The sequence below is a fragment of the Daucus carota genome, chromosome 8 (genome assembly GCF_001625215.2).
Source record: "Daucus carota subsp. sativus chromosome 8, DH1 v3.0, whole genome shotgun sequence".
In the NCBI taxonomy this organism is placed as follows: domain Eukaryota; kingdom Viridiplantae; phylum Streptophyta; class Magnoliopsida; order Apiales; family Apiaceae; genus Daucus; species Daucus carota.
Window position 1 is genome coordinate 14403341 of NC_030388.2, and position 14681 is coordinate 14418021.

Here is a 14681-nt window from a genome sequence, read left to right on the forward strand (position 1 = left end):
ATATGGTTCGTTTTAAAGTCCACTAAAGTTCGTAGAATAAATTCGACAGGATGTATTCTAGTTTAGTGATTAAAACAACCGAGTGATCAAAGCACAGAAAACTGTGGATATAACGAATAGCAAGTTACAAACAACTTGAAAGTTTACAATGCAATGAACACTTTACAAATGAAGAAGTGAAGCCATATTTATAGGCAAATCACTTGGATCTAGGTATGACATAGAAAGGAATGACTTTCTAGCTTAGGAATGACATTACAATGGAAGATATGACATTATTACACAAAGCCATGCCATAAAACAAAGAAGGAATGACTTTTAAATGGAATGTCATACTGTCAGGGGCGGTATGACTTTATTCCTTGGTCACTACTCTTCATTTGGCATGACTTAACCAAAGAAAGCCATTCGGTTGAGCCTTATATGATATTTTAAGTCATATATATACAAGTCATACAAGCACAAGCACAATGTCTGAATAGAGGACACAGTATGACTTTTTAAAGTCATACCAGTGAATGCCTGATGCAAGCAAACGGTATGACTTTAATTCAGAAAGTCATACCGATTGAATAAGCCATGTAGAGAGCATCAGAATGACATTTTAAAGCCATGCTGAGAAAGCCTACTCAACTGACACGGTATGACATTCTCTGAGAATGTCATATCGAGCCAAATATGCATTAAATCAATTGTTTTAATATATATAAATATTAGATAATTACCCACTTAATTATATTAATTATATAAATTCATAAATTAAATTAATTCGAAGGTGAATCAATTTAATAAATAAATTATATAACCAATTTAATTATTTTGATTAGTGAGATAATTAAATAAATACTTATAATATTGTATATCTTCATCAGCAGAGACTTCCGGCTTGATTAAACTTTGTAGATCTTTGTCTTGATCGAACGACCACTTGTAGTTGATGCAGAACACTTAATCTGAGTAGCTGACACACAAATGTACTGTCTGGTTCATCTGTATCTAGCTGAATTAAATATTCTTTATTAAATAAACATTTGAAACGAGGCTTGTTCGTCGAGTCTATGTCTTCGTAGTTCTTCTTCATAAGTAACAGTAGTATGAAATCTTCTGAATAAATAAAGTATTAAAACTTTATACCTTCTGGACTTCTAGACGTGCTACAAAAGATTATTTGTACACTGAGGCTTGAACATATTAATGAACTTCTTCCAGTGGTGTGTAGCAGCATCCTGAAATTCTTCAGACATATAATTTCAATAAATCACTTGACGTTCTTCGTATGGATTCCTTCAACAGTACTTGCTATTTACCTTGCTTTCTTATCAGAGTTGAGTTGGTACCTCTTTAATTACAAATAGGCTAAACATATGCCTTTCATTTAACGATCTCATTAATCCTTGAGCATCCATTATTCAGAATGAAAATTCTGCTTTTATTATCCTGCAGTCAACAATAGTGATTAATTAGAAGATTTAAGAATCCACACTTGTTGGATCCTCTTAACATGTTTACTGTTTTTTAACCACATAAACTTTCTTTATACCTCACATTTTATGAACATCAGTTTCATCAGTAACCGATTTTCGCATTAGTAGAACATGAGCCATGTTTCTTATTGGAAGTTTTATCATCACCTGCATCTTTATAAAACTTGAAGTGGATCATAATAATTCTCATAAATATCATAATAATTAAAACAAGTATTAAGAGAATGCCAATAGCTCCCACAACGAATACATGGTTTTTCTTGTTTAATTTTCATTGTTTTACCAGCTACATCAGACTTATGTATAGCTTTTGGCTTCTTCTTGTTTTTCCTGCAATCAATAACAAGATGATTACAACTATGATAATATTATAACATCTCTTCCTAGGTGCAAAAGGAATAAACTCATAGTTATTTGCTTTGCAAATTCCATGCTTTTCATTCCTATTCCTTTTTGGAGTTGTTCTAGGTTCAGGTTTACCTTTAACTTCACCTAGCTTCTTTCTGAATTGACCTTTCGTCATCAATCCAATATTTTTACCTGTTACCTTCTTTTGAGTATCAGCAATTGTCATTTTGACATCATTATTGCTTTTATTTATCTTTTTTATGAAAACCTTCTCAGTTTTCTTTTCTTTATGAGAAATAACTTTCTCATCACAAACAAAGTTAGTAGAAACAGTTTTTGATATCTCAACAGGTTTATCAGTACTGGCTTTAACAAAAATGTCTTTCAGATCTTTCTTTTTATTCTCATTTTTGTCATTTTCAAATTTATATCCTATACCTTCTAATCCTGATCTAGTGGATACAGTTTCATAAAGTCTCTTTCCTATGCTAACCCAGTTTTTGATCCTTTGTTTCTCAATGGCTAATTCTTTTTCCATTTGTTCATATTTGAGTCTAAACATGGATTCTGAGGTTTTAGCAATCTTGTAGTCATTTTTCAATTCATTCAACACTACTAGTTCTCCTTCTAAGAAGTCATTTCTCTTTTTGCATTCTTCAATCTCACTTTTTAGTCTGGTATTTTTTAGTGATTTTGTTTTAAAACTAACATGCAATGATTTCAATCTATATGTATCATCGATATCAAAGTTATAAATTGGTTCTTGTACCTTATCAGTAGAGGAGTCATTTGTGGGTTGAGTTTCTTTAAAACTTGCCACCAGTGCATAGTTCACTTCTTTTCCTTCAGACTCAGAAGATGATTACATCCAGTCTTTGGTTGAAGTGGAAAGTGTTTTACCTTTGCCTCCATCTGATTTAGGCTTTGTGCAATCTTTTGCAAGGTGTCCTGTCTTCTCACAGTTGAAACACTTTATCTTTGACCAATCAACTTTGTTTCCCTTTGTGTCATTCATTGATCCAGACGAGTCTTTTTTGTAGTTTACCTTTCTATCATCTCTTCTAAATCTTACTTTTCTTAGTCCTTTAGCTATACAGGCCATAATCTCATGTATCTTTGCTTCATCAGAACTATCGTTCTCATCATCTCCGGAAGAGTCATCAGTTACCGATATAGTGTCAGTAACTGATACTTGATTTCTAGGCTTTTCAACATAGATGCTCCTTTCCATCCTTATCTTAGCTCTCAGTGCTAATGACTTATCTCTATTCACTTTCGTGGCTTTTCTCTGTTGAATCTCTAAATCATGAGTTCTTAGTAATCCATATACTTCATCCAGAGAAATAGTACTTAGGTCATAGTGATGCCTTATGATAGAGCTCTGAGTATCCCATTCTTCAGGTAATGATCTAGAAACTTCGTGTTCGAATCCTCAGCTTCATATTCTTTTCCGGCAAGAGATAAATTGTTCAATAAAGTAAGAAATCGATCATATGAGTCAGTAAGATCTTCATCAGGATTTGTCTCATATCTTTCATATTCTTGAACAAGGATTTTACCTTCGAATCTTTGAGGACTTCAAGCTTTTCTTCTCGTGTCATCTTCGCTTTATTTTTGTCCACATAGTGTTCTGGTGTCGTTCCTTCTGGAGGGACCAATTTCTTTGTGAGATGAGGACCATCAGTAATCCTGTCATTGAAGTCAGGATCTGCGGCTTCGAGATACAATATCATCTTGACTTTCCATGTCAGATAATCAGCTTTGTTAAGGACTGGAATTTTCAGTGATTTTTGTTTGGTTGTTGACATGATTCGATCTTTACTGGTAGTTATTAACCAACCTCGCTCTGATACCACTTGTTAGTCCCTGATTTGATCAATAGACTTAAGCGGAATTTTATCTATTGTTCAATCGAATGTCGAATACTCTAAAATTCACAACAAACAAGATTCAAATCAACTCAGATTTAATTGATCGATAAGAATTTTTACAATACTCTCTCAAGAAAAACAACGTACTCAAGAGCTGCTAGGTTACACAAAATATTACTCGTGTTGTGCTCGGTGCTCATATCTTCGTAAGACCTAATGATCTGTGTTTATATAGTACACAGCTTCTACAATTACTAACTTGATTTACTCAAACAGAAGTGTATCTATATGAATAAGTTATATCGTATCAATCTTCTTTCTTTCCTTCTCAAACTCAATCTTCAGATACTGATAGTACTCGATACTAATCAAGTATCTGCATACTGATGAGATTACATCAGTTTCTGATGCGGCCATCAGTTTCTATCAACTGCATTGTTCATTGTCGTTTCATTGTGATGATCTCCTGATCCATAAATGAATCTTCCTACGTAACACAGTCCTTTATTCTTGTTGTCATTCCTTTTTGTGTCTTGGGGCATAAACAATATGAATTGGACTTCTTTCAAGCATACTAGTATTACATTTGACAATAATGAAAAAGACACTTACAAATACATACTCTGGCTGTGACAGTCTGTCACCCATAAATCCCAACATATATCCTTTTCAACCTGCACCATGACTACAAAATAGGGTGTCGAACAAGACATCTTCTATCACAAATAAAAGAAAGGAACCTTCTAATATGAACCAAATATTTCTTTGATACGTAAAATTAGGTCATATTAACTTAGGAAGGATTCAAAGATTGGTAGTAGATGGGCCTTTAAGCTCATAATTGGTAGTGGAGCCATTTCTAGTTTGTGAATCCTGCTTATAAGGTAAAAGGACTAACTGATCCTTTAATGCAAGTCATTCCTTTTTGTGTCTTGGGGCATGAACAATATGAATTGAACTTCTTCTAAGCATACTTGTATTACATTTGATAGTAATGAAAAGGACACTTACAAAGACATACTCTGGCTGTGACAGTCTATCACCCATAAATCCCAACATATATCCTTGTCAACCTGCACTATGACTACAAAATAGGGTATCGAACAAGACATCTTCTATCACAAATAAAAGAAAGGAACCTTCTAATATGAACCAAATATTTCCTTGGCACGTAAAATTCGGTCATATTAACTTAGGAAGGATTCAAAGACTGGTAGTAGATGGACCTTTAAGCTCATAATTGGCAGTGGAGCCATTTTTAGTTTGTGAATCCTGCTTATAAGGTAAAAGGACTAACAGATCCTTTAATGCAAAGGGGAATAGAGCCAAAGAAGTGTTGTAATTAGTTCAAACTGATTTATGTGGACTTATAAATATCCAAGAGAGAGGTGGTTATGAGAATTTCTTCACTTTCATTGATGATTATTCAAGATATGGGTATATTTACTTGTTGCGCCGTAAGAGTGCTTTGATAAGTTTAAGGAATATAAACCTAAAATAAATAAACGCATTGGAAAATATATCAAGTCACTATGATCAGATCATGATAGTGAATACCTGCTTGGAGAATTAGGGAATATTTATCTGAACATTAGATCATATCCCAGTTGATAGCACCTGTCATACCCCAACAAAATAGTGTAGCAAAGAGAAGGAACCGAACACTTTTTATAGAGTGTAAGATAGATGATGACTTATTCAGATTTACCCAAGTCATTTTGGGGACATGCTTCAGAAATAGCGGCTTACCTGAACCCGGTACCTTTTAAGTCAGTTCCTAAGACTCCAGCAAAATTATGGACTGGTGATAAACCTAGTCTAAGACATATTCAGATTTGGGGTTGTCCGGCACATGTGCTGAACAAGAACACAATTAAGTTGGATCCTAGTACAGAATTACGATTGTTTAGGCTATCCTTTGGGAACAAATGGCTATTTATTTTGTAGTCCTAAGGATCTAGATATCATTGTTAGCACTAATGCTAGATTCTTAGAGGAAGACTATATAATAAACCACAAATCCATAAGTATTATTATTTTGAAGGAATTAATGGGAGGGACAGATAATTCTAATGTGCCAATGGTACAAGTAGAACAACCACAAGTAAATGCACAATTAGTCACTAATACCACAAGAGTGTCTCGTCGTAGTGGGAGGGTTATTGAACAACTTGAGAGATTCGTGTTTGTGGGAGAGTCTTTGGACTTGGCCCCAAGAGAACATTATAAGGATCCTAGGACATATGAGGAAACACTACAAGATAAGGATGCAAATATGTGAAATAAAACTATGAAATTTGATATAGAATTTATGTATTCTAATCAAGCCTCAGAGCTAGTATAACCACCCAAAGGTGTAAAACCCATTAAATGTAAGTAGATCTACAAGAGGAAAAGAGGATCTGACGGAAGATGAAAGCTGGAATGCAAGATTTATTGCGAAAGGGTATACTTAAAAAGAAGGGATCAATTATGACGAAATCTTTTTGCTAGTAGTCATGCTCAAGTCAACCTGGATTCTTTTATCTTTAGCAGCTCATCTCGATTATGAGATTTGGCAAATGGATGTTAAGACATCTATCCTTGATAGAAGTCTTGAGGAAACTATCTATATGTGGTAACAAGAAGGATGCATTAAGATAGAGCATCTTGTGCGTAAGCTTAAGAGGTCTATTAATTTATGGCCTTAAACAAGCTTCTAGGTAGTGGAATATCCGTTTAGATCGAGCGGTCCAATCTAGTTGATTTAATGAAATTCATGCAAATCATGTATTTATAGGAAGGGTAAAGAGAGTGCAATGAATTTTCTAGTGCTATATGTTGATGACATTTTAATTATTGGAAACAATATTGATATGTTGTTATCAGTCAATGCATGGTTGTTCAAAAAATTTATCATGAAGGACTTATGTGAAGTAGGAGACATCCTTGGGATCAAAGTAATAAGGGATTGCGAGAAAAGATTTTGGCTTTATCTCAAGAACCCTACATTGATGAGGTATTAGCTCATTTCAACATGCATGACTCCAAGAGGGGTTACTTACCTTTCAAACATGGACTTGCTCTATTAAAAAAGTAGTGTCCTAGGACATCTAAGGAGAGAGAGAACATGGAAGCAGTTTCCTATGCTTCGATATATAGAAACTTAATGTATTTAATGTTATGTACGAGACATGAATCTGCTTTACCGTGGACATGGTTAGTAAATATTAGTTGAATCTAGGACAAGAACATTGGAGTGTAGTAAAAACAATACTCAAGTACTTACGAAAGACTAAAGAGTGTATGTTAATTTACAAGGTATCATATTTGTTGGATGTGGGCCATACTGATTTAAAATTATAGACAGATAAGGATAAGAGGAATTTTGCCTCGAGATGTGTTTTTGCTTTGGGAGGTGGAGCCGTGATATTAAGGAGTGTGAAGTAGAAATGCATCACAGACTCACCATGGAAGCCGAATATGTGGCAGCCTCTAAGGCATCCAAGGAGGTTGTATGCTTCGGAAGATCCTGCTGTATTTAGGTTTGGATTTGAATGTAGCTTTATGGTAGCGCGTGGAAGTGATATGAGTAAGATATTTGGTCCCATAGAATTTATTTCGATGATGGTGGATTGCTTGTAATAAACACTGATATACTCAAAAAATAGCTTGAGTAGAAGTGGGAGATTGTTATGGTATTGAACTATTTGTTTGAAGTATATTTATTTATTTTCGACCATTTTGTTTGAGAATCATTTAAATATTCGCTTATTGTCTGATTTTATATATAATGAATAATTTACATCAAATAGGATACAGAAGATTAGATTGTTAATTTTTTATATAATATAATAAAGGATCACAATCTAAGTGGTGTTAGACAAACCACTTGAATGACAGAAGTATTATTTAGTAGTAGTCTATCTTGACTATTAAATAATGCATGTATACTTTGTGTGTATTAAACAAGATCAAAATAATATAATTTTTCTTCTATTCTGACAAATAAGAAGAACTAAAATTCTATAACATTATTATTGCTTAGGTTTTTAATCCGTATATAGTGATTGACACTATATTCATATATTATGTAATTTATATTAATTACAAAATTATGTATGGGGAAATGATATTATATTCAAAGTGGGATATAAACTATAAATGAAAATAGTGTTAAAAAATATTGGGGTAATGATATGCTCTTGAAAGCTCATAATGATAATTATGTTTTGGCCTTGCAGGAACATTTGTTCTTGCATAATTATAAGGTTGAATGGATGATCAAGGATAAAATAATATTAATAAATTTAATTAATGGACATGCAATATCTTTAATATGGGGAGTTCAATAAGCAAATAACATTGGAGCTAAATTATTAATTAAATTATGATGTTTTGAGAGGTGGTGCAAATATTAATTATTTCGTTGATTGAATGAATACTAGCCTTTAACCCGTGCGAAGCATGGGCGGTATATACCTCGTAATTTATTATTTATAATTTAAATTTTAACATCATTTTATTAGTATTTTAGTATTAATGGATTGAATTTTAATAAAATTATTTTATTCAACTGACTATATTTTCTCCCGGTTACTTAAAAATGAACAAACCCTAATATATATTAGGATTTTAGCACATTTAATCCGAATTTAGTACACGTAGATTTAAAAATAAAAAAATCAGAAAATTTTAATCTTTTCCAAACATAGCCGATCGTGTAATACCTTTGAAAGATTCAATAATCTAATCAATCGAATTTCAACATAATTTTGTAATCTTGGTTTTTTTGACATCAATAACTTTTAAGATTAGAGTTAGAAAGGGTTATGTAATGGTTATATTGAAATTAAACACGTTAAAGTTAAAAAGAGTTATATGAAGGTTCTTGTAAAAAAAAGATATTTAAAATTGTATATTTATAATTTTATTTATAACATCATTATAATTTTTTTAATGAAATATTATATGATAATCTATTGTTATGAGTGTTTTTAGTATTTGAAACTGTTTATAATACTAATATACCAAACCAAAAAATATAACTAAAACCTTGGACTACAAATTATAATAATTTTGTAATCTCGGTTTTTTTGACAACAATAACTTTTAAGATTAGAGTTAGAAAGGGTTATGTAATGGTTATATTGAAATTAAACACGTTAAAGTTAAAAAGAGTTATATGAAGGTTCTTGTTAAAAAAAGATATTTAAAATTGTATATTTCTAATTTTATTTATAACATCATTATAATTTTTTTAATGAAATATTATATGATAATGTATTGTTATGAGTGTTTTTAGTATTTGAAACTGTTTATAATACTAATGTGTGTTTATAAACTTGTAGTACCAAAAGGAGAGTACCAAACCAAAAAATATAACTAAAACCTTGGACTACAAATTATACCCATGTTGGCTTATTATAGTATAGATAGATAGATTTAATGACATTGGGCTTTGCCCGAAATGTCATTGGATGGCCTGACCTAATTATCCAGATTCCCTGTTGTAGCCTATATATATATTCATGTTCTTTATAAGTCTTTGGGAGGTTGGAAAAAGATAGGATTTTTGGAGCAGCCGTACAAAGAGGCACCCAAGCAAGAACTAGGGTTCCAAGATCCGAAAGCCAGTTGAGAAGTAAAATTTTGGAGTATCAAAGGCCACACTTCACTCAAGGAGAATCAAGGAATACAACAGAAGATGTAGATTTGAATCTCTTGCTCCGTATTCTATTCAAAGTTGTTTAATTAGATATCACAAAATGTAGCACCACGAATGATAGTCCCAACAGAACGAACAAGATAAAAGATGAATAAAACAAATTAATAGAAAAATATTGTGCTCCAATGTTACAGTTAACAAAGCAAGCAACAAATAAATCGACCATGCATTCTCTATTCTCTATTAGGATAATGGGAAAACTTGTATTAGGTGCATGTTTTAATTCTACAAAACCATCACCTTTTTCTTTTATCTAGTAATTTTTGGAACATCAACTGAGTTTTTCATTCAAGAAGAACCCAGATGTAGGTATCTTAGACTTAATAAAATATAAAATTTAAGTTAAATTTGTATTTCCTCTTTCTCAACATCTTGCATACAAAGTTAACATGTTACGCTTATCTTGTCATTCATAAAAGTTTACTTGTATTTGTGCTTGTAGATGCAAATTTACAACTTATAAAATTTCAAAAAAAATCATTAATACACATTCGCCCTCTTGTGTGTGTAACTCATACATAACAACACAATCATTAACTACCTTAACGTGAAGATTTCATTCACTATGATTAATATATTTCAAACCTTGCTTAACCATGTCTAGCTTAGTACTTAGTAGTAGCGACAAATTAAGGATTTTGAATGGTATACTCGTCCAAAGCAACCCTTACCATGTGTGAAAATTGATCATGACCAAGAAGATAATGAAAAATTTAATAAAGAACAAATAGATTTCAATACCCTTTCACGAGCTGTTACTAAATATACATTACCTGGATTTTGATTAAAAAGACCTCAATTGAAGGCCTCAACGAAGAAAAAGTCAAAAAACCATATTTCATTAACACGAACCTTGTCAAATTTTTTCAAAGAGGATTATACACATTACTATCCCACCAAGTACACTCTTGACCAACATATATGAAACTCATGACATGTATCTCATTGACATGGTCAAGAAATTCTGCCATTTTGGATAGCCATTTTGGGTATTAAAATCAGCAATGATACACCATTCCATGCATATTACATTAATAGAAATAAATTTTTTAGAATGATGCTAGTTTAGTCCATAAGAGAGTCTTTCCACATTCGTGTTAAATGCATAAGTCATAGTTACCATACACGGTTCATCTGTGCCAATTCTAGATTCAGAGCAGGACATTTGCTGAGAAGAAGAACTCATCAACAAAAAAAAATACTTTGCTGAGAAGAAGAACTCATCAACAACAAAAATACTAAATAGAGGGATCCCAATGACACTAAATTTCCCATTATAGTGATAATAATAGTTGAATAGCTATATTTTTTCTTTTCTAATCAAAGTAAATAGACTTTTGGAGATTTATATCTTTTTCACCTTTGTGTAAACTATAAAGACTTCATTTTGTGTGTATATGAATTTAATTTATTTTGTAGCCATTCATATTTTGATATCTCAATCACATTAATTTCTCGTAAAATCATGATTCACTATGTTTCATATATAAGCTTTGTCAGTTACATACTTACATCCGACATTTACATGATTTTTATTAGATAACTGGTTGAGATTACAAATTAGTTGGTGAATTTATACAGAATCAAAAATAGTTTTACACGTTGATGTAAGGTGAATTTATAGCTAGGTTTGACTATTTAGTTGATTCAATCATTGTGTATTGAGATTTTTGAAATTAGAAATTGAATCGAAAAAGGTCTCTTATTTCGATTAGATACGTGAAACTTGAAATTGTTTTTAATTTTTATATGAACAAAAAAAATATTTCAATGCAATACTTCCTTAGTCTAAGTTTAAAAATAGTGCAATATGAAGAATATCATATTCTGAAGCATAATTTGTTGTAAACATGCAAACAAAATTTTCACAAATAGGAGGTCAAAATCTCAAAAAATTCATAGTTTCCAACATAATTCATGCATAGCAAAAAAAAAAAAAACAATTCTCTTTAATCATGGAAAATGCAGTCATCACAGTCAATTCCATTTGTTAGAACAGCTTCCGAAGCAACTCTTTCCTTATATCGAACCTCAGGCCAGATTTGAATCTAGCCAAAGTGTGGCGAGGATCTTCACAGTTTGACTCCAAGTCGACTCGTAATCAATCTATAAAAACCAACAGAATATAAATAGGCACTCAAAACAAGTACATGTTCGACGGAGCAATGCCGCGTGGAGGTAGAAGGCAGTATTATCATTGGAGGAGCAATACCTAATCCTGAGGATGCTCCAGAATCCTTTCGATTACTCGTTCATGGTCTTACAGAACGACAATTACTTTACAAGCTTCTTCCAAAGCATACGGCTTTCTCCCGCCGCTACCATATAGTATTCATCTTTACCTGGTGATAAATAAAGCATCCACAATTCAAAATAGGTTGATGTTCCATTTTTCCTATCTCCGTCCGGCTCGAGGAAACCTTTGCACGCCTCCGTTACCTTTTGGGAGGCCTACGCCCCATAGAAACTATCCCAATCTTTAAGGAAGTGGTCGACGATTTCTAAGAGGTGGAATAGAATAACCCGGTTGAAGCCTAATGATCATACGTCTGTAATGCATTGTCTGTCGCTTATTAAGAAATATTGATAACCTTAACCGACAGAACCGGAAGCGCTTCTTCTTTAAAAAAGAAGCGCATGCTTGGTGCTTTTAATAGAGAAAGGGCTCCCGTTCTGCGGCGTGGTGTTTGCTAATATTATGACAGTCTTTTCCCGAATTATTGATATTTATTGGGGACCGTGCCTTGGCACGCTCGATAGTCATTCCATCCTGAAAAATGGTTGCTAGCAGACGTATGATATTAGTCTAGCAAGAAACATATGGATGTTATTTATAACTAAAAAAATGGTGCATGAGCTAAAATGCAAGTAGCCATAACAAATGCTTAAAATTAAACCAAAACTATAAAAGAAAATGTGACATTTCTTATTAAAACAAAGAAGTTGGAGTACATAGATGATTCAAAGAAGAAGCATACATCTAATGTAAAGATCAAGCACAATGAATACTAACAGATAAAAGTACATCACAAACACGCTAATGATGTTTGACGAAAGCAAAAATTACAGTCTTAATCGGATACTCGGTGATGATTATGTATGTGGTGGTTGAAAATTTTCCTGATCAAGAGTATAATCCAAAACTGATCATTGCTCAATACTCTAGCTAGCCCTTCTTCTTTATCATCTTGTTAGTATTTTTATAACTTGTACTACTAGATCCACATATGAAAGCAGTTGAAAAACATGAAAGTAGCCCTCCATCAGAATGCCTTCTTTGACGTGATCTGACTTTAGATTTTTGTTTGACAACAGTCTTAGGTGGTAAAAAGGACAAGTTCTTGGTCTCTTTATTATAGCTGTAGTCTGCACCAGATCCTATCCAATCGTTGAATACTGATGTTCCAACACCTGCATAATCTGTGGCGGGCGAACACATGCCACCATTCTTCAGGGCGACAACAATTTCTAATGGTAAATTGCTCATTTCAGAATCAATTGATACTCGTTCGGGATCGCTCAACGCGTTGACATCGTCATGATCTTCCCCTTCTTCGAGATACGTCATTCGTTTACTACTCTCTGAATGACTCAAACGGTGGCTAAGTTGTCTGATCATAAATTTTCGAGGATTCTCATCTTCATCATTTCGATTCCTAATTGTAGTATTCACAAGATTAACAGTAACCACCAGAAAACCTTTAAAGTCACCTGAGGGACGACAAATCTGTAGCGTCAATGGCTTTTTCATAATCTCTGAATGAGGATTTTTGAGCAATATATCAATAGGAAGCCATGTGGTTCCGATAGGTTTATTACTTAGCCTTGAAACGTTGTAAATTTCCATCATAACAGCTGATGTCTCCGATGACAGGAACTTGTCATCCACGCCAAACACCATCCGGTAATTCCATGTAGGATTGGTGTTTCCCTTGTGATCAACGGGCGTAATTTGTTTGTGATCAGGGTGTGCCCATGCCATTACATACGTGTGCAAACGATTTGAAACAGGTGGTAAGTCATGGGCAGAAATGACCTTAATTTCAAGAATTTTATATAGGAGTTTATTGAATGATGTTCCAGATGACGGAGTTGTCATGGTAGCTGGAGTTGCCATTAGACGATCTAACGACAACAGGCTGATTAGCAGGGTTGCTTGCTTGTCGCTGCGGTTGGAGGAGGATAAGCTGGAGCAAGATTACAGAGATAATAATTTCATCAGAAAATTTTATTGGTGTCTAGATTCAACACAGGTTGTGAATTGGATTAACTAATCCTTTTTGTTATTTCTTTTGCTTAATCTAGCCATTTCCTAAATTTGGAATCAGTGCATGAGTTTGTGGTTCTGGATGAGTGCTCATTTCTTCGGTCAATCTATGTTTGAAATTTGTCCGAAGTTTTCTTCAAACACTATTTACAACCATTACCAAATTCATCATCATTCATTTTTGTGGGTTATAGTCAAATACAAGGAATAAAACTAGCTACTCCACTATTATCTGGGGTATGTTATATTTATTTTGTATATAGATAGTAATATTTTTAATTTTAAATCAATAATATTGTTGACATTTTTTTGACAAAAATGCTATGCCTTTATGCTCGAAGAATAAGTGATTAGAATATATAATTTAATATTAAATATATTATTAGTTTTTATATCCTTAGAGTTCCACAAATCCTTTTATCAAATAATTTAATTTTAGTAATATTAATGTTCATGATCAACACAACAATTTAAGAAAAAAATAAAGTTATATATCAATAAACCCATGTAATATATTCAATTCGTTGCAAGGCATTGACGACGAGTTTAGTGCCAATCATAGCAATGTCCAACTACATTTTTGTTTTGTATGCATTAATTATCATTTTTATTTGTTAGGATTTAGGTGATTGAACACCAATATTATGGAATTATTATTTTATGTTCTGCAAGATTCAGAAGTACTGCTTGTTGTTCACCGATTTAGAAGTGCAGGACATGATAGGGAGAGAAACGAATGTGCAGATTAAATATCTGCAGCCCTTGGATGTGTAAAAAATAGATAATTGTGATTAAGTCTCTAAAGCCTCCAAAAAATATAGTCTTTATAAAACTTTCTTATATATATACACGCGCGCACGCACCCCTTATTATTAAAGTTAAACATGTAAAAGTTTGACCGCTCATTTGTAGTCCGGTACGTGCATTATAACTGCTAGATTAATTAAACAAATAATCAAATTGATTAGAATGTTCGATTGAATTTTTTATATTAAATGTCATAA